The 24,503-nt window shown below is 34.4% G+C and overlaps 1 protein-coding gene across 10 annotated transcripts in view; it reads left to right on the top strand.

Moving 5' to 3' along the window:
* The window catches only part of LOC124954217 (leucine-rich repeat-containing protein 24-like), a 152,841-nt gene that overhangs the window by 104,311 nt on the left and 24,027 nt on the right, over positions 1-24,503 (top strand). For 3 of the 10 annotated variants that reach the window (XM_047506781.1, XM_047506782.1, XM_047506786.1), the window contains one exon: positions 226-264. The exons of 2 other annotated variants lie outside the window; for them this stretch is intronic. The gene's annotated coding sequence lies outside the window, so the exon portion shown is untranslated. Of the gene's footprint in view, positions 1-225; positions 265-1,775; positions 4,021-15,906; positions 16,001-18,572; positions 19,160-19,256; positions 19,503-20,617; positions 22,029-23,221; positions 24,015-24,503 lie in introns of those variants that run through there. 5 more of the 10 variants (XM_047506780.1, XR_007102493.1, XM_047506787.1 and 2 more) reach the window with 5 other exon arrangements.

Below are 24,503 nucleotides of genomic sequence, written 5' to 3'. Positions count from 1 at the left end.
GTTATTCGACGTGTTACGTATGTCCATGGAGAATATGCGTTAACATAATATTCATGGCACGTCAAATGAAACGCTTAATATCGTCTTTAATAATTTTTATTTACAAGAATGAAACAATTGTCTGATACTAATTAGACACAAACGTTATACCGTTAAATCATTATTGAAATAAACCAGATGAAAATATGATTAATAATAAATATATCTTCTAATTTTTCATTGCAGATTACTTCGGGGAAGATTGGATGAAACGTTTCAACGAAGGTAAAATTTATTAAAATTGTTATCAGTCTTTCGCAATTACATTTATCAGAGTAGAATCGTTATCGTAGTGCAAAGAACTGAGAGTTTTTCACGGATGTACAATGAACAATTAGCCGAGTGGATTTAACGTAGAAACCTACATACGTAGAGTTTGACCGAATTTCGTGTAACTACAAAATCATTCCACATTCGAATAGTTTTAATTAGTGTTAATTAGGATATTATCCAAAGTTACGAGAGATCATATATTTTCGTTCTGTTACGAAAATATTATTACGTACCTTAATAACGTACGATTACTTAATATTTAATATTTCAAGTATCAAAAATATTTAACATGATTTAACTCTCTTAGTTTTTCTTTTTTTTTCATTTCAGTAAACAAACAATAAGCGGATAAACATTGTGATGGACTATATAAATTTGATCGGTGTTATTTTAAACGAGGTATCGATGAAGTCCATTTATTTTTATACACAGAACTACGTATTTTTATTCGGGGTGACATACTTGACGTCAAGACGAGTTCAACGACCTAACGATAAAGTTGGAGCAAAACGAGTATACGTTTAATTTGGGACTTCTTTTTTTTTTCGTAGAGAAGACGTTGTTAGAAACGAGATGAGGGCACGCTGACTGAGTTTGACAAATAATGTCAGATTATCGATATCTTTTTCGATTAGAAATGTCAGTTCGATCTGGTTGTTGTTTTGAAAGCACCGAAAATGCGTGAAATTTCTGTGATATCCGATAACTAGCTTCCCGCGAACATATAATCTACGGTTTTGCTCTCATGCGACGAAATTAGGTGAATTATTGTCGGATATGTACGTCTCTCTCTCTCTCTCTCTCTCTCTCTCTCTCTCTATCTATCTATCTATCTATCTATCTCTATCTCTATCTCTATCTCTATCTCTCTTTACCTCTCTCTATCTCTTTCTGTGCGCATGTATATATATATGAGCGTCACACTTGAGTGAGCGTGTGGTCGGTTAGACGTAGCACGCGTTTGAAGGCTTGTACGTTGCAATACGAAGAGAAGTTTGTTGGATTCGGGTGGTTTGACGATGGGACGAGAGCTTTGGAGCTTGCGATAGAAACGTGTATATGTGTATACGCGCGAAAGAGAGAGAGAGAGAGAGAGAGAGAGAGAGAGAGGCAATCCTTTACGACCCTGCTCGTTGTCAGAGTAAACGCAAATGCATTTTGCAGCCACGTACGTGGTCGTCGTCGTCGTCAACGACGAGAAAGAGGACGGAAACGACGAGTACCCTGCGTTCTTCGCGAATTCAGACATCCTTGAAAAATCGTAGAAAAACTCTGTCGAGTGCGAGACGAGAGGAAAGTAGAAAACTTTGTCAGCACTTGGGAAAAAAAGAAAAATAAAAAAGAAAGAAAAAAAGAAAGAAAAAAAGGAATAATATCCTTATAGTATTCGATTCTAGAAAAGTTTCGACAATTTTTGTCTCGTTTTCAATGCCATCAACATCATTGTCTTTTCCTTTTTCTAGTTCGTCGAACGTCGTGAAACGCTTGTTTAGATTCAATCTCGGATCAGGATCTTTCATGACACGCCATTGGAAAGCTGAAAACTTTCTCGTCGAGCTTACCTTTCTCGAGTACCTTCGTAGGTCGTATGGTTATCTTACGCTCTTGGAATTTTTATTACATAATTTTCTTTTGATCCTTCTCTTCCTTTTTATTCACATCCTCATATCAAAGAAATCAAACTATTTGTTCATCGTAACTTCTTATTGCTGTGACTTCTTCGTGTTGTTCAAATTGAAGGATTGTTGTTATTGTTTGTATTAAAAAAAAAAAAGGGAAAAAAAAAGAAAAGAAAAAAAGAAAGAAAGAAAGAAAGAAAGAAAGAGATAAAATTACTAATTCAATTTTATAATTGGTGATAAAGATAATATGTCCTTTCGATTATTCTGTCTCTAATTAAAATTTCTTTCAACGTAAAAAGTTCAAATGAAGACATTTGATATATCAATTGTAATATGAAACGAAAGAATGGTTACGATTATAGCAAGTTTGAAAAATCGAGTCGTCGTTATTCGTAAAATACTATTGCTTCGTTAACGAGATTCCTTCTTCTCGCTTCGCGATTGTTTCCTACGGTATAGCTTTATATAAATCACGAGAACTCTTTAAATCGTTTCTGTTTTCTACTAATAGTTTCGAGCGATCCCTTCGTTTTCTTCCATTAAGCATTTCCTCGACGGAGGGCGGAAAATTGGAGCGACGATAATTAAAGAAGTTTTATCCGAGTCCAATAGGATCCTGTGTAAGTAATCTTTCCGGGTCTTTCGTCGATTCACTTCGTTTTTATTTGAAAAAAAAAAAAGAAGAAAAAAGAAAAAAAATAATAATAAAACGAAAAAGTAACTATTCCAACTTGATAAATATTACTATTATAATAAAATAAATCCTTAGTTATTATATATCCAATGAGTTCTTCCTTATTCGATCGATATACGTAATACAATGTTTTATCTAAGATTAAGATTTAAGATAGTTATTTTCATATCTGAATATATTTCATTCAAAAGAGTCGAATAATATAAAGAATATGGAAGGAAAAAAAAAAGAATCTTAATTATCAAAGATAAGATTTATCTTGGTAGCTTAGTGAAATCTCTTAAGGGAATCGATAATCTGGTATCGACATAAAAAGAAGCATGGTAGCTTATTCCGTAGGATTATCTTTCCTGATTCCACTTGGAGAGCATCTATCTCTGGGATCGAATATCTTTTTCATTTCTATCTCTCGTTTAAAAAAGTCTTCGATGTTGACTCGTTCCGTACTCAACGTCATCGCCGTGATAATTACCAAAGTTTAATCGTTAGCCATAATTAAAGGCCCTCGAATTCCCAAAGGTGTTAGCGTACTCGAGTGCCGGATGGTCAAATAAAAAGAGGAAAAAAAAAATGGACGCTGTTTCATCCAAATTAAAGCGAAGAGAAGCTTCCTGGAATGAAGATAGAAACGGAGGAACTAGAGAAGGTAGAAGAGACTTGTAACCCGAGGACAGGCATGTACGAGCTGACGCGTACATTTAAAGTTACATATATAACATATATAGAGATAAGGAATGTTTGTGCTTGTATGAGTAAGAGAGAAATAGAGAAAGAGAGTGACCAAGCTCGTCGCACGACACGAGAGATAGCATTATCAGAATTTCGTTCAGGGTAAACTCCACTAATTTTAACTAACGTTGGAAATATCGCGAAACTTTTGAGCAGCAAACCCACCGGCAAACAATTTATCTCGGCGTCTCTCTATCCGAAGGAGCTCGAGTGGATAGGAGATGGAGAAAGAGATCGAAAACGAGACTCTCGTCTTTCTCTTTCCGTCTCTCCCTCTCTCTCCCTCTCTCTCTCTCCCTCTCTCTCTCTCTCTCTCTCTCTCTCTGTCTGTCTATCTCTATCTCTTTCACACTCACAGTTACGGACACTAGTATAACGGAGCGCGCATAGATACACAGACACATACATGCACATAGTCTAGCTTTCCCTTCGACTTCGCTCTCTTACTTATCCACTCGCTTTGCGCGGTCTGATAGGGGACTTTAGTACCATCTAAAGTACAGTATAACCCAGGGAATTATAGTACTGCTCCCGTGCCTGCAGTCTACTTCGTGGTAGCAACTTAATAAGCCGATAGGATAGGATCGCAGTGAGAGTGGTCGACCTCCGTCGCGTTGAGTCCGCTCAACATCGAGCGACATCGACGTCCGAGTTAATCGTCCGGTAATTAGGGTATTACTTTACCACGTTTCCTCCCGACATTCTTATTACATCATCCTTTGAACTTTTCAACGATAAACTCTCTAGACTGTTGGTGTAAGATCACGAAGATCATTTACTTATCACCTTTCATAGATGGCTTCTTAATGGGTTCCATATTATAATTAAAAAATGCGATGTTCAGTCTCTGTATTAATTGACGTAATATATCGGACTATATTTATTTCGGGGAGGGTGGGGAGAGGAAAGAAACAAAAATTACGTAGTGACGTAAATATACGTTTTTCTTGTACGTAATTTTAATGAACTACATACAAGCCTATAAATGATATGTACATATGATCAATGAATATATTCAATGGATAAATACTTTCACGTTTGTCCGTAAACAAGGACATACAAAAAAAATTGTAATTATTACATATTACATTGTAGTAATGAAATATCTTTTGATTTAAATTTAAATTCAAGTGTCGTATAATTTTAGAACTAATCGATACGTTATCATTAACATGGTTAAAATTATAGGTAGACACGTGCGTGAGTCGTTCAGTTAGCAATTATAGATTGGCGTTACGATAATGACTCTAGTAAATAAGAATGAGAGAGAGAGAGAGAGAGAGAGAGAGAGAGAGAGAGAGAGAGAGAGAGAGAGAGAAAGAGAAAGAAGGTGTGCATGTCGTTGGCTATAATCACTGAGTAGATGTAGCTTACTATAAGAAAGTGAATTCCACAACGATACGGCGCTTTACTATTGAGCTTTTAAATGGAATTTATCGTGAGCGTGACTATAAGCAGATGCGGTTTATATCCCGAGTACAGATAAGTCTAACGCGAGCTCGCTATGACGCTGGTTCTTATGTTATCTTTACATTAGGAAGTCTCGACTATACCTCAGAGAGTCGAGAAGAAAAGAGAGGAAGGGGGAACGAGAGAGAGAGTGAGAGAGAGAGAGAGAGAGAAACGAATCTCTATTTCTTCCGAGTCGACGCGTTCGTGAAAACATCCTCGTACGCTTTAACGCTTTGACAACGACGTAAGACAGTAATTTATAATCCTGTGAAACGAGCGTTTTCCAAGAAAAGCTGTGTTGCTTATCTACGAAACGCACGAGAATAAGAGAAAGGGAGAAAGAGAGAGAGAGAGAGAGAGAGAGAGAGAGAGAAAGAGAGAAAGAGATAGGTAGATAGATAGATAGAGAAAGAGAAAGAGATAGGAAAGAAAAATGTTCTGGAAAAAGAGAGAAAAATTTAAAGAGAGGGAGAAAGAAAGAGAAAGAAAGAAAGTGAGAGAGAGAGAGAGAGAGAGAGAGACAGACAGACACATTTTAGTAAAAAAAAGAAGAAAAAGAAAGAAAGCTTTTGGAACGAGCTTTTTAATGGCCAATATATCTCGTTACTTTTATCGCATTCGATGAACAACTACGAACGTTCTATTCTCTTTTAACTTTTTATTCTTTCCTCTTATCTTCACTTGCATAATAGATAAATAATCACTCAGAGTCGTTGATATGTGTACGAGAGTTTATATAGTTATATACATATGCATGTATATATGTATGTATATATGTATGTACGTATGTATGTATGTGCGCGTACAGATGTATATGTATTATTCTCTACTTTTTGCGAGAAAACTATTATCAAAGAAGTATTTTCGGGGATGTTTAAAATTTTACTTGGCAACCTCGTTGCGATATTTTCGTTCTCCTTCTTGTCTTATATTAACGTTCGATCTCATTTTTGTTCATAAAATTTTTAATAACTCTCACGAGACAACGACGATGAGTATCGATCACATTCATTTATTTGCCCTATTCTATATCACGTTTGTATTCTGTATTTACACATTCTGTGTGTACATCTAGGTATATATATTTATTTATTTTTATATATATATATATATATATATTTGTTCTTTTTTTTTCATCAGGTTTTCAATATTCTTCTTTTTCTACTTATTTATTATTTTTTCCTTTTCTGTTTATCAAAGTTTACATGACAAATTTATTGTAAAATAGCCATTTAAACGAATTTGATATTTTCGAAATACTATTAAAATGCGTATCGACCAATAACATATCATCGGAAATTATTAATAACCCAACGAAATTGCAGATTCCCTTCAGGCAAAACGAAAGAACGAACGTTAATGTAAACATTACCAATGATACTACGAATGAAATCACGAATTCACGAGGCCGTATAATTTTCAATCTCGGTACAACAATACTTTCCAACGGTAGATATCATACTTCACAAATATTTGCAATGACGATTTACATTTTTCGATTGTTTAAAGTTTCATTTTAAATTTCGGATTTTGATTCTTTTTAATTTTTTATTTCTTTAATTCTTTTTTTATTTAATTTTTTTCTATCTTTTCTTTTCCTGTTTAAACTTCCCCGTCCTTTGTCGTTTCAAATGTAGGCTAATAAAAAAGAAAAAGTCACGGTAAATTTTTCGAATTGTACAAAGTTAGACTCTTGAGAATGAACAAAAGGATGGAAAAAAAGATGTCAAAAAAATATATTCATATTCCCAAGACGAAAAGCATTCGTCGTGGCTTTCGACATATTCTGTTCGTTGCAATTCGCGTATAAGCGATAGTTCGTTTCATGATCCCTGGAGATATTAATCGTCATTAGCGTTAGAGTTCGCGTTTGGACCCTTTTAAACTCGTTCTCTGTGCCAAAGAAGTAGGTTATACGCTTTCTCTCTACGGAAATAGAGTCTGGCGTTTGTAGCCGTTACCGGTGACTTCGATGGATAAAGGTTATCGATTCTCCCTTGCTGGAAGACGACGAGTACAAAGTTCGAAGAACGAAAACCGACCTACTCTTCCGTCCTCATACACCGGAGATTTCATCTATAAACGCGTAATAATCCGACGGAATGATTTCACGTTGTCCAGTCATCCGTTGAAATTTGGAAAGGACAGTTCTGAGTACTTATAACAGACACTAGGGAATTCTTTTTTTTCATTTTTCTTCACTCTTTTATATTTCGTTATTCATTCATTTTATATATCCCGGTTAGATCGCATTACGTTTCATAATAATTAAACTAATTTGTTAATTAAGTTTGAAACACAAGTAAATATTGTTATTTCGAGATAGCTAAATAATTAGATATTCTTTATTAATATGTCATCGACATATTTGAGATAATTCAATAATAATTAATAATTTATAATTTAAAATTAATAATTATCGATGAAGTACGTTCGTATCGTAAATGAAATAATTGTAAAATTAGATGGAATAAGAGAGTAAGAGAAATAGAGTATTTTCTCTCTCTCTCTCTCTCTCTCTCTCTTTCTCTTTCTCTTTCTCTCGCTTTTTCGTAGAAGTATCCATCGAACTCACAGCGGTGCCGTTTTCATCGAATCTTCCCGCTTCAAAAACGAGAGATCTTCCCTAGACGTCGTCGTTTTCTTCGTCGTTGTTGGCTCGAGTAAGGACCAATTTCGTAGAAAATTGCTAGTTCCGCTTGCAATCGGTTATCGGTTTCTTCGTCGATTCGACGAGAGAATTTTCATCATTGTTCCTTGAAAAACGTTTCGTTGATGTAGTTAGTGATTTCAAGGAATAAAAAGGAAAAAAAAAAAGAACAAATAACAAAGAAAATAATAATTACATGATCGAGTACAAATGAGAAATCAAAGAAATTTTTTTATTTTGGCAAAAAGGGCATGAGACTTAAGAGATGTAAAATAATTATAGGTAAAATTTTGAATGATAATTGTAAAAGTCGTACGTTTAATTTTTTGTACATAATTTAGATAAACTCAAACGAGCACAATTATCGATAAGTATATAAATTCATAATCTTTCTTTTCTTTTTTATTTCTTTATTTTTCTTTTTTCTTTTTTCTTTTTTTTCCTTTTTTTTTTTTTTTTTTTTTTGAACGAGAAAACATCAAGAAGGAAATAACCTACGCGGGGAAGCTTTAAATTATACCCCAGGGCATGGACCATAAATAAATTCAAGTACACAAATAGACGTGTACAATATAAGATATATAGGTTGAATTTCCAAGCAAACGGCAGTCAATCGTTTGCCTGGGGCTAAGACGAATGTTCTAGGGGTTAGTTAATAACTGTTTCAAGCATGTTTACTGATATTGCAACTCGGAATCTCCGTATTCAAACTCTCTTGCGATGCCGCCTTAATGCTCCCGTTTATATCTACCTCGTGCTACTTCGTACAGTCGTTTCCAATACGAAGACTTGCAGCATTAAGATGGACATTTTACTATGAATCGAATATTCTCAGACGGAGAGCCAAATATTTCCAGGACGTATATACATCGTTTTCCATTACGAGATGTATTAATAATTTACGTAGAAATTATTGATCTTTTCTATCATAAAAATTATTAATTAAATTCGCATATCTCAATAACCGGAACTTATAAACAAATATTAAGAACTTTTGCGTTTTAAGTAATGCAATCTATTTCATTTTATGATTATCTATAAAGTAAATACGATTTAATTAAAAAGTATAAATTTACTTTTTCTCTTTTCTCTTTCTCTCTCTCTCTCTCTCTCTCTCTCTCTCTCTCTCTCTCTCTCGCCATTAATTAAATACTGATGGATAGACAAACACTCATATAGAATAAAAGCAATATACTTATGTACTTACATTTCCTCGTTCCTTATATACTCGATCTTTATCTGAAGAAAAAAAAAAACAAACAAACGAAAAACAAAAAGAAAAAGAAGAAAAGAAAAAAGAATAAGTACTCGTTCATTAGCTGAAATTCTCGTTGCTTAATTTACATGATTTTTTCTACGATATTACGACGAAGAGGAATAGTAGTGGCAAATGAAGCGAAGAGGATAGAAGTAAATTGAGAAGGAACATCGTTCTTAGAGTTCTATGACGATGGAAATACAGGATGTAGTAAGGGAGAAGGAGAGAGAGAGAGAGAGAGAGAGAGAGAGAGAGAGAGTATTAAGAGAGAAGGGGTGCGAAAGAGAAGCTCAAGCTTTCGCGTGGTCTCTGCTTATTACCTTATCGGCTAATGCTCTTATCGTGGAACAGGCTCGCCTACTGCTCTTGCCTGACTCTAAACTAATCTAAAATGCAGAGAACCACAAAGCAGCTGTACTGGTATAGAAATTGGCTTGTGTGCAGTCTAGCAGGAGACTAGAGACGGAGTGAGGGTTGAAGAGCAAAGGGTGAAGGGTCAGTATACCAACGTACCCTGATATCGTTCCGTTTCGTTCTGTTCCGTTCTGTTCCGATCCGAAAACTACATAGTCGGCAGACTATTTTCATTCATTTCAAACACGTAGTGCAAGAGATACATACCACTTCGTTTTCCATTTGTATTGCACGTTTGCTGCCTGTTTTTTTTCGTCTTCTCTATTTCTTTCTCTCTCTCTCTCTCTCTCTCTCTCTTTCTCTTCTTTTTTTCTGCCTATTTCAACTTCGTCCGCGTGTACACGCGCGCTATTTTAAATTGGCACCCTCATCGCTAGCGGCGCCATTCCGAGCCGGCTTCGACCGCTTGGTTTAATCTTCAAAGTGTAAATTTCTATCTCCACTTCCCTCGCATTTTTCTCTCTCTTTCTCTCTCTCTCTCTCTCTCTCTCTCTCTATTTCGAAAGCGCACGTTTAACGTGCTTTACATACAATTTTGTGTTTTACTGGACGCTCTCTCTCTCTCTCTTTCTCTCTCTCTTTTTCTTTTGTTGCTTGGAAAATGCACTTGTAACGAAACGATGTTTATGTAATGCAAATTTTTAAGAGCACTCGAGTATTATATTACAAGTACAAGTAAAATTACGGTGGTAGGATGAAATCAGCAAATGATAAATTATATTTCTACTTTTAACTTGTAATGTAAATTTTGTGTTAATTTGGGTTTTATGGATAGATAGTAAATCAAAAATAAAATAAGGATTAATGTATATTTACGCGAATGGTTTATGGAAGAATATTAAAATTTATCCGTCGATATTAACATATCTGAAGAGAAAAAAAATCCATGTTGCAATCTTTTTAACTTTGGTATTTTTCGACGTGTCGTTCACGGCGATTGAGAGAATCGTTTTAATCGACAGAAAAAGGACTACTTAGGTGTGGTCGTAATACATTTTTGAAGTTGCGAAATTTAAATGTTCGTCCGTCTTTTATGTTCTCTTTCATTTTTCCTCACAATAGTCTCAGTAAAAAACGAAAGGTGTCTCGACGAAAGAAAGAAAAAATGAGAGAGAGAGAGAGAGAGAGAAAATTTCTTTCTCAATATCAGAGCTAGTGGAAGAAAAAGTCACGGCTGATGGCGATGGCACCGGTGGCGAAGGTGAGTTTGAGTTCGAGTAAAAAGCTCGTAGAATACGCAACGTGGTGCCGGCTAAGAAGGCTAATGAACGTGATGGTGTTCTCTTTCTTTCTTTCTCTATATTTCTTGTTTTCTTTCTTTCTCTCGCTAAAAGTCGGTGTAGTCGAGCTACGAGTGAACGAATGCATACTTAGAAAAGGTTGAATTAAATTACGACGAAACCTGGAAATTCTTTGGTCGGGTAGCCACTTAAAAAAGAAAAAAAGAGAAAAAGGATGAAAAAGAACTAGAACACTAAACGTAGGTATGTACCTATTCTAATTTTTCGTATAGCCACTTTTTTTACACGTCCTTTTCTTTCAATTTCTCAATCGAATTTTTAATATTACAGAAATTGGCATTTTGAGAGCTAACGAATCGATATCGGCACATAATTATCGTAAAACAATTATTATTATTATTATTATTATTATTATTATTATTATTATTATTATTATTATTATTATTATTATTACTATTATTACTATTATTATTATTATTATATGTTTGAATCGTACAACATGGAATCATAATTCATGTAATTGAAATCGTTTCGATGAATCCATAAATATTGAATGTAAAAAGGATTGTGTTTCATATAGAATTAAATGATATTATGATTTTTTAAATCTTTCGTAAATATAAACATATAATTTGTTTAGATAATATCCATTTTATTATATATAATTAAATTTAATACTTGCGAAGCTATCGAAATGTCAGACATGTATAAACAAATTTTAAAATAAGTAATATAATTTAAATTCAACATACTGACATATTTAATTTAAAAACAGTAATTCGCGGTAGAAAAATTCATACGGAAAATCTTTCTCAGCTTATTTCTCTTTTACGTTTCAAATATTCTCGTGAGATTATTCATCATAAAATTACATTTTCAAAAAATAGGTAAATAAAGAAAGAGAGGGAGAGAGAGAGAGAGAGAGAGAGCAAAAGAGAATTAATAATGTATAGAATGCGCGTTGAAACTCTCACCTTATCTTTATATCCACCCTTATAATGGTTACAACGATGTTGATGATAGTAGTGGTGATATTTAGAGATAGGCAAGCCGGTATACCGCGTTAGTTACGTCTGCGGAAACTCGAAAAGTACTTGAGCATGCATCTTGCGCATAAGTGCGACCATGCACTAAACTGCGCGTACGTGCAAGCGCTCTAATGCTCTTGCATTTGAGCATGGAAAAGTGTAAGGTAGAGGGGTTAAGGGGTGGATGTGACGAAGGGTAGTAAAAGTGGGGAGAGGAAGAGGGTGAGAGTGAGTTTGCGATAGGAGAGAAGATAGGGTAGTACGAAGGGTGCGGAAAAGTTTATCTTAGTGGGAACAACGTTAACGTGGTGTGGGTTGTTCGATGATGGTAAGTAGTATGTTGGGGGATGGAGAATGTTGCGAAGTTACTCCTTCGGCTTGTCGTATGCACGCGTCGTATTAACGACTTAATTATCCGCGAACATCACGCATTTCGATGGCACCTATAATAATTTCAACCCCAATAACTGGCATTAAGAAATTCATTTTAGACAACTTGTACTTGGCTATTCGATGCATCTACTTTCTTTATTTCGTTTTTTCTTCTTCTTTTTCTTTCTCTTTTTTTTTTGTTTCTTTTTCATTATCAATAACAAAAGTATTTTTCTATCACAAGAAAAGAATGAAAAAGAGGATTTTAAATATTACAGTACTTATCAAAATTAACATATCGACCAATCATGAAATTTACATTTATTGATATTCTGTTAATATCTTGTAAGATTTAATTCCCTTTGATTTATTTTCCATATAAAATATTATAATTGAAATATAAAGGTTACTAGAAAAACAATAGAGATTATCATCACTGTCATGAAGTCTCTGGTCATTGGTAGAGCCCGCGAATTGGAGTTTATAGAAGCGTGACGAAATTTTTCTAGCAGGCAGTTCACGGACAAACATACCGAATTCGATAGGTGACGTTCATTCTCGCGTAAAAAATCTTTTCAAAAGAGTCCTCTTGACAATGGTGATATTGATGTATGGAAGAACGGAAAGAGAGGAAAAAGAGGGAGTAGAGTGAGAGAGGGAGAGAGAGATAGACAGACAGACAGACAGACAAACAGAGAGAGAGAGAGAGAGAGAGAGAGAGGAAACAGACAGAAAGATTACAAATTGTGAAAACTCACAAATATTTTTGGACGCGCGTGCTTCGGCATAAAACGAGAATCAAGCTATGAAAATAAATAGCGAAGAGGAATTGGATTTGTTATTTCGAAACCACCAATAATCCTGGTAAATCTTTTTTAACAAATTTTTATCTGCATTATTATGTTTTTCTCTGCAATGTTACGTAGGTATCATTTCATTTTCATATTTTTCATTTGTTAAGGTTTCTTTCATTTTTTTTTCTTTTTTTTTTTTTTTTGAAATCTTTAGTAGTAATACTTAAAACATTCATTTTTCGAAATTTTAATGTTTGATAAAATAAATCAATTTATTGATCTACATTTTATAGTTTCATGATCTATTTAAATTACAGCTTTTATTTAAAAATGTCATTAATGAAAATTTAAGGAATTTAAAACTCTCTGAAGAATTTCAAAATTAAACGAAAAAATACATATATACAATCATTGTATGGTTAACAGGAACATTGTTTTCGATTTTTCTTTATTTTTAGGATATTTAACAAAGTGAAAACGTTCAAATTACGAATTCGGCTCAGGAAATAAGGTTCGCGTGAATCAGCGAATAAAATATATTAAATACGTGGGAGCTCAAGGATTCACGGACTGTGTGAGAAGCGAAATTTTTGTCGTGTCATGCAATAACGCGAACACACGTAAATTCACATTCTTGTCCCTAGAACGATAATACACATTTGGTCGACATATTGGAAAAATATGAGATAATTTAGGAGTATTTATTAAATAATAGAGGAAAATGAAGGAACGGTGTCCTAAATACGAAAAATATCTATAATTAAAGTATTCGTTATGTAAACATAAAAAAAAGAAAAAAAGAAAAAAAAAAATTTAATCACTTTCTATATATTTTATTTAATACATAGATTTAACGCTGTATAAAGTAAAGAAATGTATAAAATTGTATAACATTGTATTACGTAATACTTCTTCTTGCATTAACGAAATATTTGATGACATTTGTTCGATGGTTTTGGAGAGATTAACAAATTCTTGATTAAATGAGGTATTGACTATAAAGGAAAAAGAAAACTTTAGACAATGGATGATAATATAAATGTAGAAATCGAAGAGATAAAAAGGAACGGGAAGTTTGAAGGTGGATGAGACGTTTCTTGAACGAGAATAGAAAGGATAGAAAGCCGGAGATAAGTTGAATAAATGTAATAGCCGGAGAAAGGTAGTAAAGAGCGGCGAGCTCGATGTAATTGCAAAAGAGGATCATTGGATACCGTAGATTCTAGGCTTCTCTTTCTCAAGATAAAAGAAAAAGAAGAAGAAGAAGACAAAATTTACAAAGGTCGTCGCTCGCGGAGTACTTAAAGTCCAATCGTCTTCGATCCGATGCGTTTAAAGATCTCGAGATGTCGAATGAAAGAAGGAAAGGAACAATGATCTTCTAGGAAATTGATTTTCATCGTCGAATGGACTCAACTATGCTCAATAATTCGTATATCCGATGAAATAATGAGACCAAACGCCTACACACAAATATATATATATATATATATATATATATATATATATATATATATATATATATATATATAATAAATGAAAATTTCTATAAAAAATATTAAATATATTTAGATATCAGGAATTCCTGATAAAACTATAGAACACATGCAAATTATTATATATGAAAAAGAATTTATCTCGAGTAATATAACCCGAGAACAATAGCTTTTCAAAGCAATATTTATTATTACTATTCTCTCGAAGGCATAAAATAAGCTCATAAATTCAGTGACACCGTTTTAGAAATACCCTTTATTATTATATCCCACGATCGATCGCGTAAATTGCATTTATTTCAAGCGTCGCTGGTGTAACTTCGTGCACTACTATGACGTAACGATCTAGTGGAATAATAATAATAATAATAATAATAATAATAATAATAATAATAATAATAATAAATGTGTATCTATATATAGTCAAGAATAAATCGAAATATGAGATCGTGCCGATATAGTGTTATATTTAATGTTTGTGTTAAAGTACGTCGTACGTCATCGAAAAGTTCATACGAAGGGAAATCAGGTATATATTTCATGGTAGTCTATTTCGATTTTCTTTCTCTCTCTCTCTCTCTCTCTCTCTCTTTCTCTTTGTTTCCCTTTCTCTCCTTCTCTCTTTAATGCTCTTTTGCCTGTCAGGAACGTGGCCTTCGTAATATACCCAAAATTTAGCCGGCTTCGTACGCGATCGGACGAACCCTCGCGTTCGTTGCGGTTTGTAGAATGGAATTTCATTGCATCGTGTACAACGTTGTAGTGGTATTTCGGTAATGCCAGATACCAGTAGGTTATACTGGTAGCAATGGTAGTAGTGGTGATACATCTCGTCCATGAGACTCAATTTATTAGATTTCCTAGAACGGGCGAAAAAGCGAAGAGAAAAAGAGAAATTTCTCTTTCGGCTATCGCCTATGTCGCCATGATGAAATCAGAGAAATAGAATTTTTAAAAGTATAATCTTGTAAAAATACAGTGGAAAGCGACGTTGACAAAGCCATGAATTATTCAAACTGCACCCAGAGAAATGAGTAGCAGACAGACGAAGGACACGCTGAAACTCCTTATTCTTTTTCTTATCTTACTTCTTCTAGTACCTCTCTCTCTTTCTCTCTTTCTGTACATTTTTTCTCTAGGCTTTTCTTCCCGGAAGTTTCTTTTTTCGATTCTTTTCTTCACCTTTCTCTCTCCATTTTTCCTTCTCTCTCTCTCTCTCTCTCTCTCTCTCTCTCTCTCTCTCTCTCTCTCTCTCTCTCTCTCTCTGTCTATCTTCTTTCTTTTCCTTTGTTCGAGTGACGGACAGAGTTGTCCTCATTCATCTCGGCTTGTACTTTCGTTCTTCTTTCTCTTTCTATATCTCCTCCTATACTTTCTTTATCTATCTTTCAGCTCGACGAGACTTTTACACGTATATAAAAGGGAAAGAAAGAATAGAGAGAGAGAGAGAGAGAGAGAGAGAGAGAGAGAGAGAAGGGGGAGAAAAAGAGAAGTGAAAGACAAGAATAAAAATTCTATCCAGACAACTTTCCACCCCTTCGTCGTTTTCCTCCTAGCTCGAGGTCGAATCGACACAATAAGCGAAAGGAAAAAGAGAGTGTATATGTGTATGTGTGTGTGTGTAAGAGAGAAAGAGAGAAGGAGAGACGATTCATTAACGTGGTTATCGAGAACACCAAGCCGATCTATTTTAATGGAATGAGGTCGTGTCGCGAAAGCCTTTCGATACTTTTCTCAGTTTGTCTTGTCTCATCTTGCACCAACTTTGTCACTTTGAATTTTAATAATCACGAACCTGCGATATTGACGTGCTACTTGAGTTATAATATCGTTTTTACTTGCAGATCGGTATCTAGGGATCATGTAATAATAAAAATAAAAGAATGGTATGATATCTCATAAGGAGGGAGTCTATTATCTAGTCGATATTGAATGTTGGTAAGGGCGAAGAGAGATGGAGATAGAGAGAGAGAGAGAGAGAGAGAGAGAGAGAGAGAGAGAGAGAGAGACAAGCTATTAGAGAGACGTTTAATCTGCAATTATCTCTCGATCGTTCGCCTTCGAGTCGATCATATCGTCTGCAAAGTTTGCATATTAGAGAGAGATTATCCGAACCGAATTAAACCCATGGAATTACAAAGGAGAAGGGGATGTTTGCATAAATACATATAACCAATACATACGACAAGTCATTAATATTCTTACGAATTCTTTGATTATAATAGATCAATGATATTTTTTTTTTTTTTTTTTTTAATGCAAAGATAACATAACATTAATAGTAGTCTGTCGACGTGATGCATTTTATATAAAGTTAAAAAGCAAAATTATAATTTTGATATATTCGATGAAAATATACAAGAGACAATCGATATAGAAATTTTGTAAACGACAACCCCTTATAATAATGTACTTGCAATCGTTTGATAACTTAAGTTATCGTATCATCTCGAGAAGAGAAATTTTCATTTATTACCCGTATAACTTCTCTCTCACGGATATTTCCAAGTAGTATCTTCTATTCGAGGTATTATAACGAAGTATTGAACTTATTGATAAAGCTGATATAAGCTCGTGAATAAAATTTTCAAGTATCGAGTCTTCGAAGAGAAAGAAAACAAGAAGAGTGAAAGAGAAAGAGAGAAAGAGAAAGGAAGAGAGAGAGAGAGAGAGAGAGAGAGAGAGAGAGAGAGAACCGAAGGAATAGTCGTCGACAAGGAAGACGACGACTAGCGAAACGTTAGTCTCAAGTTAGTCGAAACTTTCGAGATTGTAAGGCTCCAGAGGACGTAGGAAAGTCGAATGAGCGAGAGTGGCAAAGGGAAAAGGAATTGAATTAAAAGAGACATCTCCTTGGCAGTCCTTCCCTCCTCGTCTTTTCTCCTGCCTCCTCCTCCTCCCTTTTCTTTAATCTCTTCGACTGCACGTTCTTCCTTTCGCTTTTCCTCTTCGCCTTATTGCGAATCGGTCGGTGTGTTTAGTTAATGTAGAAAACGTGCTTCATTTAGAGCCCTTTTAGTAACAGTCCTTACTTGCTTAATATGCAAACTGATTCTATCGACCTTAGTCTTCGGCCAATTTTACCGAAAGATTATTCCGATCCCTTACGTGTTACAGCTCGTTGCGTCTCATTTTATTCTGTACAAATGTTATCCCTTTATCTCGCTTTTATCTCTCCCCTTGCCCCCCCCCCTCCTCTCTTCTTTTTTCTTTCTTTTTCTTTCTTTGTTTTTTTTCTTTCTTTTCTTTTTCTCCGTTCCATTTAGTCGGACTATTATCTCCGATCTTCGATCTCCGTTCGATTTTGCACATTTGCATTCGCTAGTTAATCGAGAGAGAAAGAGGAAAAGGGAGATTAAAATTCACGTTTAAAGTACTTTTATCGTGACTTTTAATTAATATCGTAGCTATCGGATATCTCTCTATGATATTTTCGAACAGCGATTATCACCGTTTCGTAATCACCTCCCTCCATTTTCCATTTAATCACCGAACTAAATCGTGGTGCGAAACTCACCTCGAGAAACTTGAATCTCTCTTCGATTCCATTTGAAACCCGTCTTTGATACTTAATTGAATCGTTGATTAGAAATTTGTGGACAAGTATTAGAGAGGTTAGAGGTGTTAGTGACGTTTCGTTCATTCAAAGAAGAAAGAAAGAAAAAAAGGAAGAAAAAAAAAAAAAAAAGAAAACAAAGAAAAAATCTTTAATTCACTATAACCGATTTTCGGTTATCCCATTGGAAACGTACGAAAAGTGAATTTATAATTTGTGAAATTTTGATGAACTCATAATTTAACGCAAATTAGTTTTCTACGTATGATATTTGAAGTTTATCGATGTGTCGCTATGTATAATTTCGTTGATTATATCCAGGATAAATTCCAATGATTATTAATTGCAACATCAAATGCAATGGTACCGGCTGGCTCCTACTGTCCATATGTGTCAGAAACATAGAATATAGGTCGATACATGTACACAAACTTACGTATAATAACTGTACAGTATGTATAACATGGTTATTACATACAGGATATTCATATAGTTGTAAAAGTTATTAGGCGGCCGGTAATATAATCGATATTTGATCGGATTAGAACATTGTATAAATTTCGATCTTTCTCATTGGTGGAGTGAAATTTTCCAGAAATAAATGTGATCTTTTCTTTTCGTATATAAGAGGATCAAACTCGATTTGGATGTACGCACACGAATTCTTACATTTTTCAAAGTTCTCTTTGGGATTTCCTAATCGAGCTTTCAGAAAATACAATCAAATTTATTCATCTCTGTCTTCGGTTACGATCGTATACGCTCCATTAAGATATTAAAACGCCATTTGGATCTTATCGACGATATCTGTGAACAATCTATCTCATTCTCACATTTTTGTTTTTTATCTCTCTTTCTTTCCGTTTCTCTTTCTCTTTCTTTTACTTTTTTTTTTTCTTTTTTTTTTCTTTTTCTTTTTTTTCTTTCTTTTTTTTCCTCATCGAGCTTTTACAGGCACTCGTAAAGCTGCAGCAAACGACGACGACGACACGAGGGACCGATCCTCTTTCCTTTTCGTCGATCCTATCAATGAGATCGAGTACTTTGATAAGGGACGTTCGCTTCGTTCTTTTCTTTGCCCACCATAAGCTCCAATAACGGTGGATAGATTGGAGAACGAGAGAGATGCCAAGTTTATGAAGTAATAACGAACTACGCATCGCTTTATACTACCTCGTGCATTTTATCTTCTAATGTGCTTTTCATTTTAAAGGAAAGAAAAAAAGAAAAAAAGAAAAAAAAAGAAGAAAAAAAAAAGACGTCAATCACATCGTCAATACAACAAACAATGTCAATTATATCGAAAAATTTTCTATTGGAGAGTTCTTTTATTCTTTCACATGTTCAACGTAATTATACGTGAAATTTTCAAATAATATTTTATTCATATTAGAAAGAAGATCATTAAAATTAATCTTAATTAGTATCGTACAGGATATTTGAATTTTTTTGATCACCCAAATATGTATAATAATACATAATTGAAAAGAATTATTAAATAGGAATCAAATTGAATGAACTATTGGATAATCTAAAAAGAAGTAATTACTTTTTATCGTGCAAAATAAATGAAAATTCAATAAAATTATTTGAAAAGTTTAACTTAAATTTAATCACACTTATTTCATCTGTATAAAGGAATGGCGTACCGAACTCATTCAACTTACATTTTCGAAAGAACCAACGAAATGCAAGTCAGAAGATTTTCAAAGCACGCTATGCGAATGCATTCTCGGGTGTTTCACGTGCGAAAGTAACTGTGAATGAAAGACCATTCGATGGAGAAAAGACGAGGAAAGAAATAGAAAAAGTAAAAGAGAGAGAGAGAGAGAGAGAGAGAGAAATCTCACGATCGTGTATTCAAATGGGAGGAACCAGATGCTGGTAAACACGTTCCTCGGTCAAATAATCATATAAAACTTCTCTTTCCCGTCATTTCCCGTTTTCGACTGCATGCTCGGCCCTTCTTTTATACCGATTTCATTTAGCGAGAAAGAGAGAAAGAAAGAGAGAGACAGAGAGAAAAAAGAGAGAAAGAGTAAGAGTAAGAATAAGAAAATAGTATAAGTGTATATACGTATTACGTTTAAGTAAGCAAATGAGTTTAAATAAAAGAAATAGAAAGATATTATAGAAACAGAGAAAGAGAGTGATGAAAACATATATTGGTGAAATGTTAGAAAGAGAATGATATTAATGTATGTATGTTGAAAAAAGTTTATATGTTATTTATATATATATATATATATATATATATATATATATATATATATATATATATATATGTTTGTGTATGAAAGAGAGAAAGAGAATAATTCGACGATTTCATCTCCTTTTCTTTTTCATTATAATCCTAGCATCTCTACTTTTCTCCCCTCGTTCGTCGACTTTACAAATGCAAGCTGGAATGAAATTTCGTCGATCCAGCAACGACGATGATATAAGCGACGGCGACCGGCGACCCAATTCAGGATCTAACGAAATTACTCGATTATCTTGCCGCTTATTAGTTCGAGAAAGTATCGTTCTTCTTTCTACGCTCCTTCTCGCTCTTATCATCAGGCCACAATTTTAATGCAGTGGTTTTCATTGAAGCTCCCCCATTCCCCATTTGCAAGTGCCCGCTAGTTAATTTTCCCTGTGGCATCGAAATGGTCTATCCTTGCGGTTTTACGCTTAAAAAAGTTAATTCATTTTCTAATGAAAAATGTCTTTCATCGAGAATGCTTACTCGTTATTCACGATATTCGATTTCTTTTTTATTATTATTTTTTTTTCCCTTTGCAATTATTCTCACAATTAAATCCCCGTAGATACGTATTTTGATTTTGAATACTGCCAAAGTAGATACTATTAGCTATCAAAAGCTTTATGAAAAGTTTATCAAATTAAAAATCACATAATATAAATTATAATATTTATTGTGTTAGATTTAAAAATAGATTTTGAAAATATCCCAAATATACTTGGATTTTTTACTTTAATCTGTTTTATATCATGAGACATATATCATATATAGAGATAAAGTTTTGTCAGTCGACTGTTAGATCTAAAAAGAAGAAATAGGAGGTGGTGGAGATGAAGGAGGAGGGTAGATGAGTGTCGGTAACGGCTGTTAGTATATCCATGAAACATGTCTGGGTCGTGACATATGCGACACGCGAAATTACGGATTCATAATGTCGGCCGTAGCGCGTATGCGTTCGCGCCGCAAAGGATGATCCGTCGTGCTCGGCTGTGCGGCTTATTCATACGTTCGCTTTTGTATTCGTGAAACAATAAAGCCCAGCCCCGACGTGGACCGCTTGAAACGAGAGAAACGCGATATTCGAGAGTGGTGATGATCTTAAACTCGCTTCCATGTTACATTGCTTTCTCTCTTTGTCTCGTTTGTCGAACTAGTAAACTTTTCTTTTCATCGTGTTTAACTTTAAATTTGCTTTTTCACTTGGAACCATTGGATTCGCCCTGTTTTATCAAAACTCTTGAACCTGTTTCGAAGATAAAATTGACAAAAATATACAAGAATTGTATATTTTTGTCAATTATATGCAGATATATATATATATATATCTGCATATGAGATTGACTCGTTGCTTGACCAAAATTGGTAGTAATATTTTATCGAAAATTTCAGACGTTTCTGATTCGTTTTCGTTTAAAATGTCGCCTCGTTTAAAACGATAGGACGGGTCGAAAATAGAGACGAAAATTATTGGAAAAACGTCGGGAGTTTCGATGTTTGACGGATTTGGATCTTTCTTCTTCTGTCACTTTTTCTTTCTCTTTCTCTCGTTTCTCTACCATCTTTTCCAACGAATCGTTCCTCTCTTTCTCTCTCTCTCTCTCTTTCTTTCTCTCGAAAGGCGTTTTTACCTGTTTGTTCCGCGTCGTTCTTTGACGATGAGTCGTGTGGTTGATGAAAAGAGAAGAAAAAGGAAGAGGAAAAAAAGAGAAATGGCGAACATTGAACTTTCCAGGTAACAGAGGAAAATTTGAAGAAAGGGAAGTGGTGAAATGCCTCGTTTATCCCTTTCTCTCTTTCTCTTTCACGAATGTACACCATCGTCCGAGGATAATTGCTTTCCCCTTTTTCTCCTTTTTATTTTCCTTTCCACTCCGTTCTTTACCGTAACGAGCGTATGCACGACGTGATAGCTATGACGTGAACGTGAAAAAATGACTTAAACGCCTTTACTAATTGACAATTACTTCAGGAAAGTTATATTCTTCTCTTTAAAATTTCGTTCATATTTCTTTTTTTCTTTCTTCTTTTTCCCCTTTTTTTCAGGTAGACAATGTGATATTTCTCTAATCTAAAAATACTGGGAGATTAGGAGAATACACGGAAACTAAAAAAAGTTAACAGGAGTTTTCCCATATTTATTGCTCGAAACGATCGACACAAAGGTATTTTTTAAACCTAAAATAAAAAACCAACCAGAGAGAGAGAGAGAGAGAGAGAGAGAGAGAGAGAGAGAGACTAACTAGGATCGCAAAAGTGAAGTTATACGATTTTCAAATCGCCTGGAGCAATCTCGTGCATTTAAACTCTACAACGTTCACTAGGGAATACCATAAACTCGTAGGAGCTGTTGACGAGCATGTTCTATCCTTCGTTACGTATTCGTCTCTCTTTTTTAGCTTTTGCTTTTTACGAGACGATAAAGCAAATCACGAGATAGTCGGTCGACAAAATGCGGATAAGAGGAAAGAACGATTCTCTCTTTCTTTCCTCTCACCCTCTTCTCTCTCTCTCTCTCTCTCTCTCTCTCACTTGTGTTTCTTCTTTCTCACATACTTACATACACGCATACATATATATATATATATATATATATACATAAACAGACACGTGCACCGATTGTCGCCATTACAAGGTGCAAATGGGAGTTGTTCCATGATGCGACGCTTTACGAGCGACAGTTCTGTTTACGAAGGTGGAGACGTCGTATAAGAAATCGTTTGATACACGAGTAGCATTATAACTTATGACAACGTTCGGCAAGATATCTTTTGAGAACGACACAACGATCTTTCATCTAACACACCTTATTTCTCCTATACATATATTTTCACAAAGCTTTTCGATCGTTTTTAGACGAGAAGCAACAACCACATTCTCACCTATCCAACAATCTCCTCGTCCTCCTCCTCAAACCCACTCCACCCCATCTCACCCCCGTCCAATGCTGACACTTTTTACGATACATAACGCGGCGATGCGGCCCTACGTTCTCTCGACGTCCTATCGCACCTACATACATACGTATATACATACATACCATCTCCTTTTCTTTCTTCTTCTTTCTTATTCTCTCGCTTTGCTTTTAGTCGTAAAATATCGCGTGCTAGACGCGGTACCATGTGAAAATATATATATATGTATGTATGTATGTATGTATGTATGGATGTATTATGTATGTATGTGTACGTACGTACGTAGCTTGTGTAGGAGAAAAGTATTCTTTAGAATTTTCTTCAGTTTCTTTTCTTATCTTATTCTTTCGATTATCGATGACCTCAAAGAAATAATCGAAATATTGACGTAATTTTTTCTTCTCTTCTCTTTTTTTTTTCCTTTTCTTTTTATACATTTTCAGAGACGGAGCAATGAATTACGATGGAAATGTGAACGAGTACGAATGAAACATTGTAAATGTCTTACATTATACATATTTCTATGGTATTGTTTTATTTTCCATTTCAAGAATATTTTTTTTTCCCCCTTCATTTACTCGCTCGTTTCATTTCTGTTTCATTCTGTTGTTAAAAATCAATGAATGAAAAAGAGTATCTATGATGAAAAGATTGCATTCTGAAGTCTCGGGAATCAACAAACAATGCTGCAGTTTTTTTTATCGAACGTACGTACGTATGTATGTAGATATTTCGCAAACTGAATTATTCGTTTCAGGTACTCTTAAATAATTTTATATATTAATATGATATATATATTGTTAATGATATTAGAAAGGAATTAAGTTTTCTTTTTTTCTTTACATTTGAAAGAATCGTAAGAAATTCTTGAATATCTTTTGCGAGTTTATCAAAAAGATTCTCGAGCCCCAACCAATCCATTCTTCTTGCTCACTCACGTTTCGTTCGACGTTTCGTCTTTTTTTTCTTTCTTTTTTTTCCCCCGAGGAAAGGAAACGTCGATTTTTCAACGGTCTTCCATGGAAGAGGATGCAGAATCTTGGAAAATAGAGAGAAAGAGAGGGAGAGAGAAGAAAAGAAAAGCTAAGACAAGAGAAGAAAACTAAGCTGCTTCTCTGAGAACGCATGCGTGTATATATATATATATATATATATATAGATGTGTGTGTATATATTTTTGCATGCGTGAGAAAAAGAAAAAGATAGATAGAGAAAACCTTTTGCCAACGATGAACGGTGAGAAACGAATACGACTTACGTTAGCGAAGATACTCGCGCGATCTACTCAGCCAAATTAGAACCTAAGTAATCAGCCAAAGTTGCTCGACTCATTCATGCATGCCGAGGCAAACGAACGAGTAATAGCTGTGTATTTCCCACAGTGATAACGTTTCCATGTTATGTATTTTTTATGTAAACAGATACATAGATGAACGAAGAAATGTTAATCCTGGCCGTTCATTATGTGGAATAAAATTGTGTTCATTGTATGGAATGAAACATGGAAATGATTCAATACAAAGAGCCATTAGTTGAACCATGCGACTCAGAAATTTTGTCAAAAATATTTCCGCGTATATTATCTCCCTCTCCATTTTTTTTTCTTTTTTGATGATGAGATATCAACTGTTCGTTGAAGGATTCTGTTGATGGTTGTTTATCAGGCAACCACAATGTGTGATGACGTTGATACTCTTGACCATCTGTAATGTTCTCGTGATTCAC

This window comes from Vespa velutina, chromosome 14 (assembly GCF_912470025.1).
Source record: "Vespa velutina chromosome 14, iVesVel2.1, whole genome shotgun sequence".
Lineage (NCBI taxonomy): Eukaryota > Metazoa > Arthropoda > Insecta > Hymenoptera > Vespidae > Vespa > Vespa velutina.
Note: the sequence above shows the minus strand (reverse complement) of the source record. Positions and strands in the feature narration are given on the sequence as shown.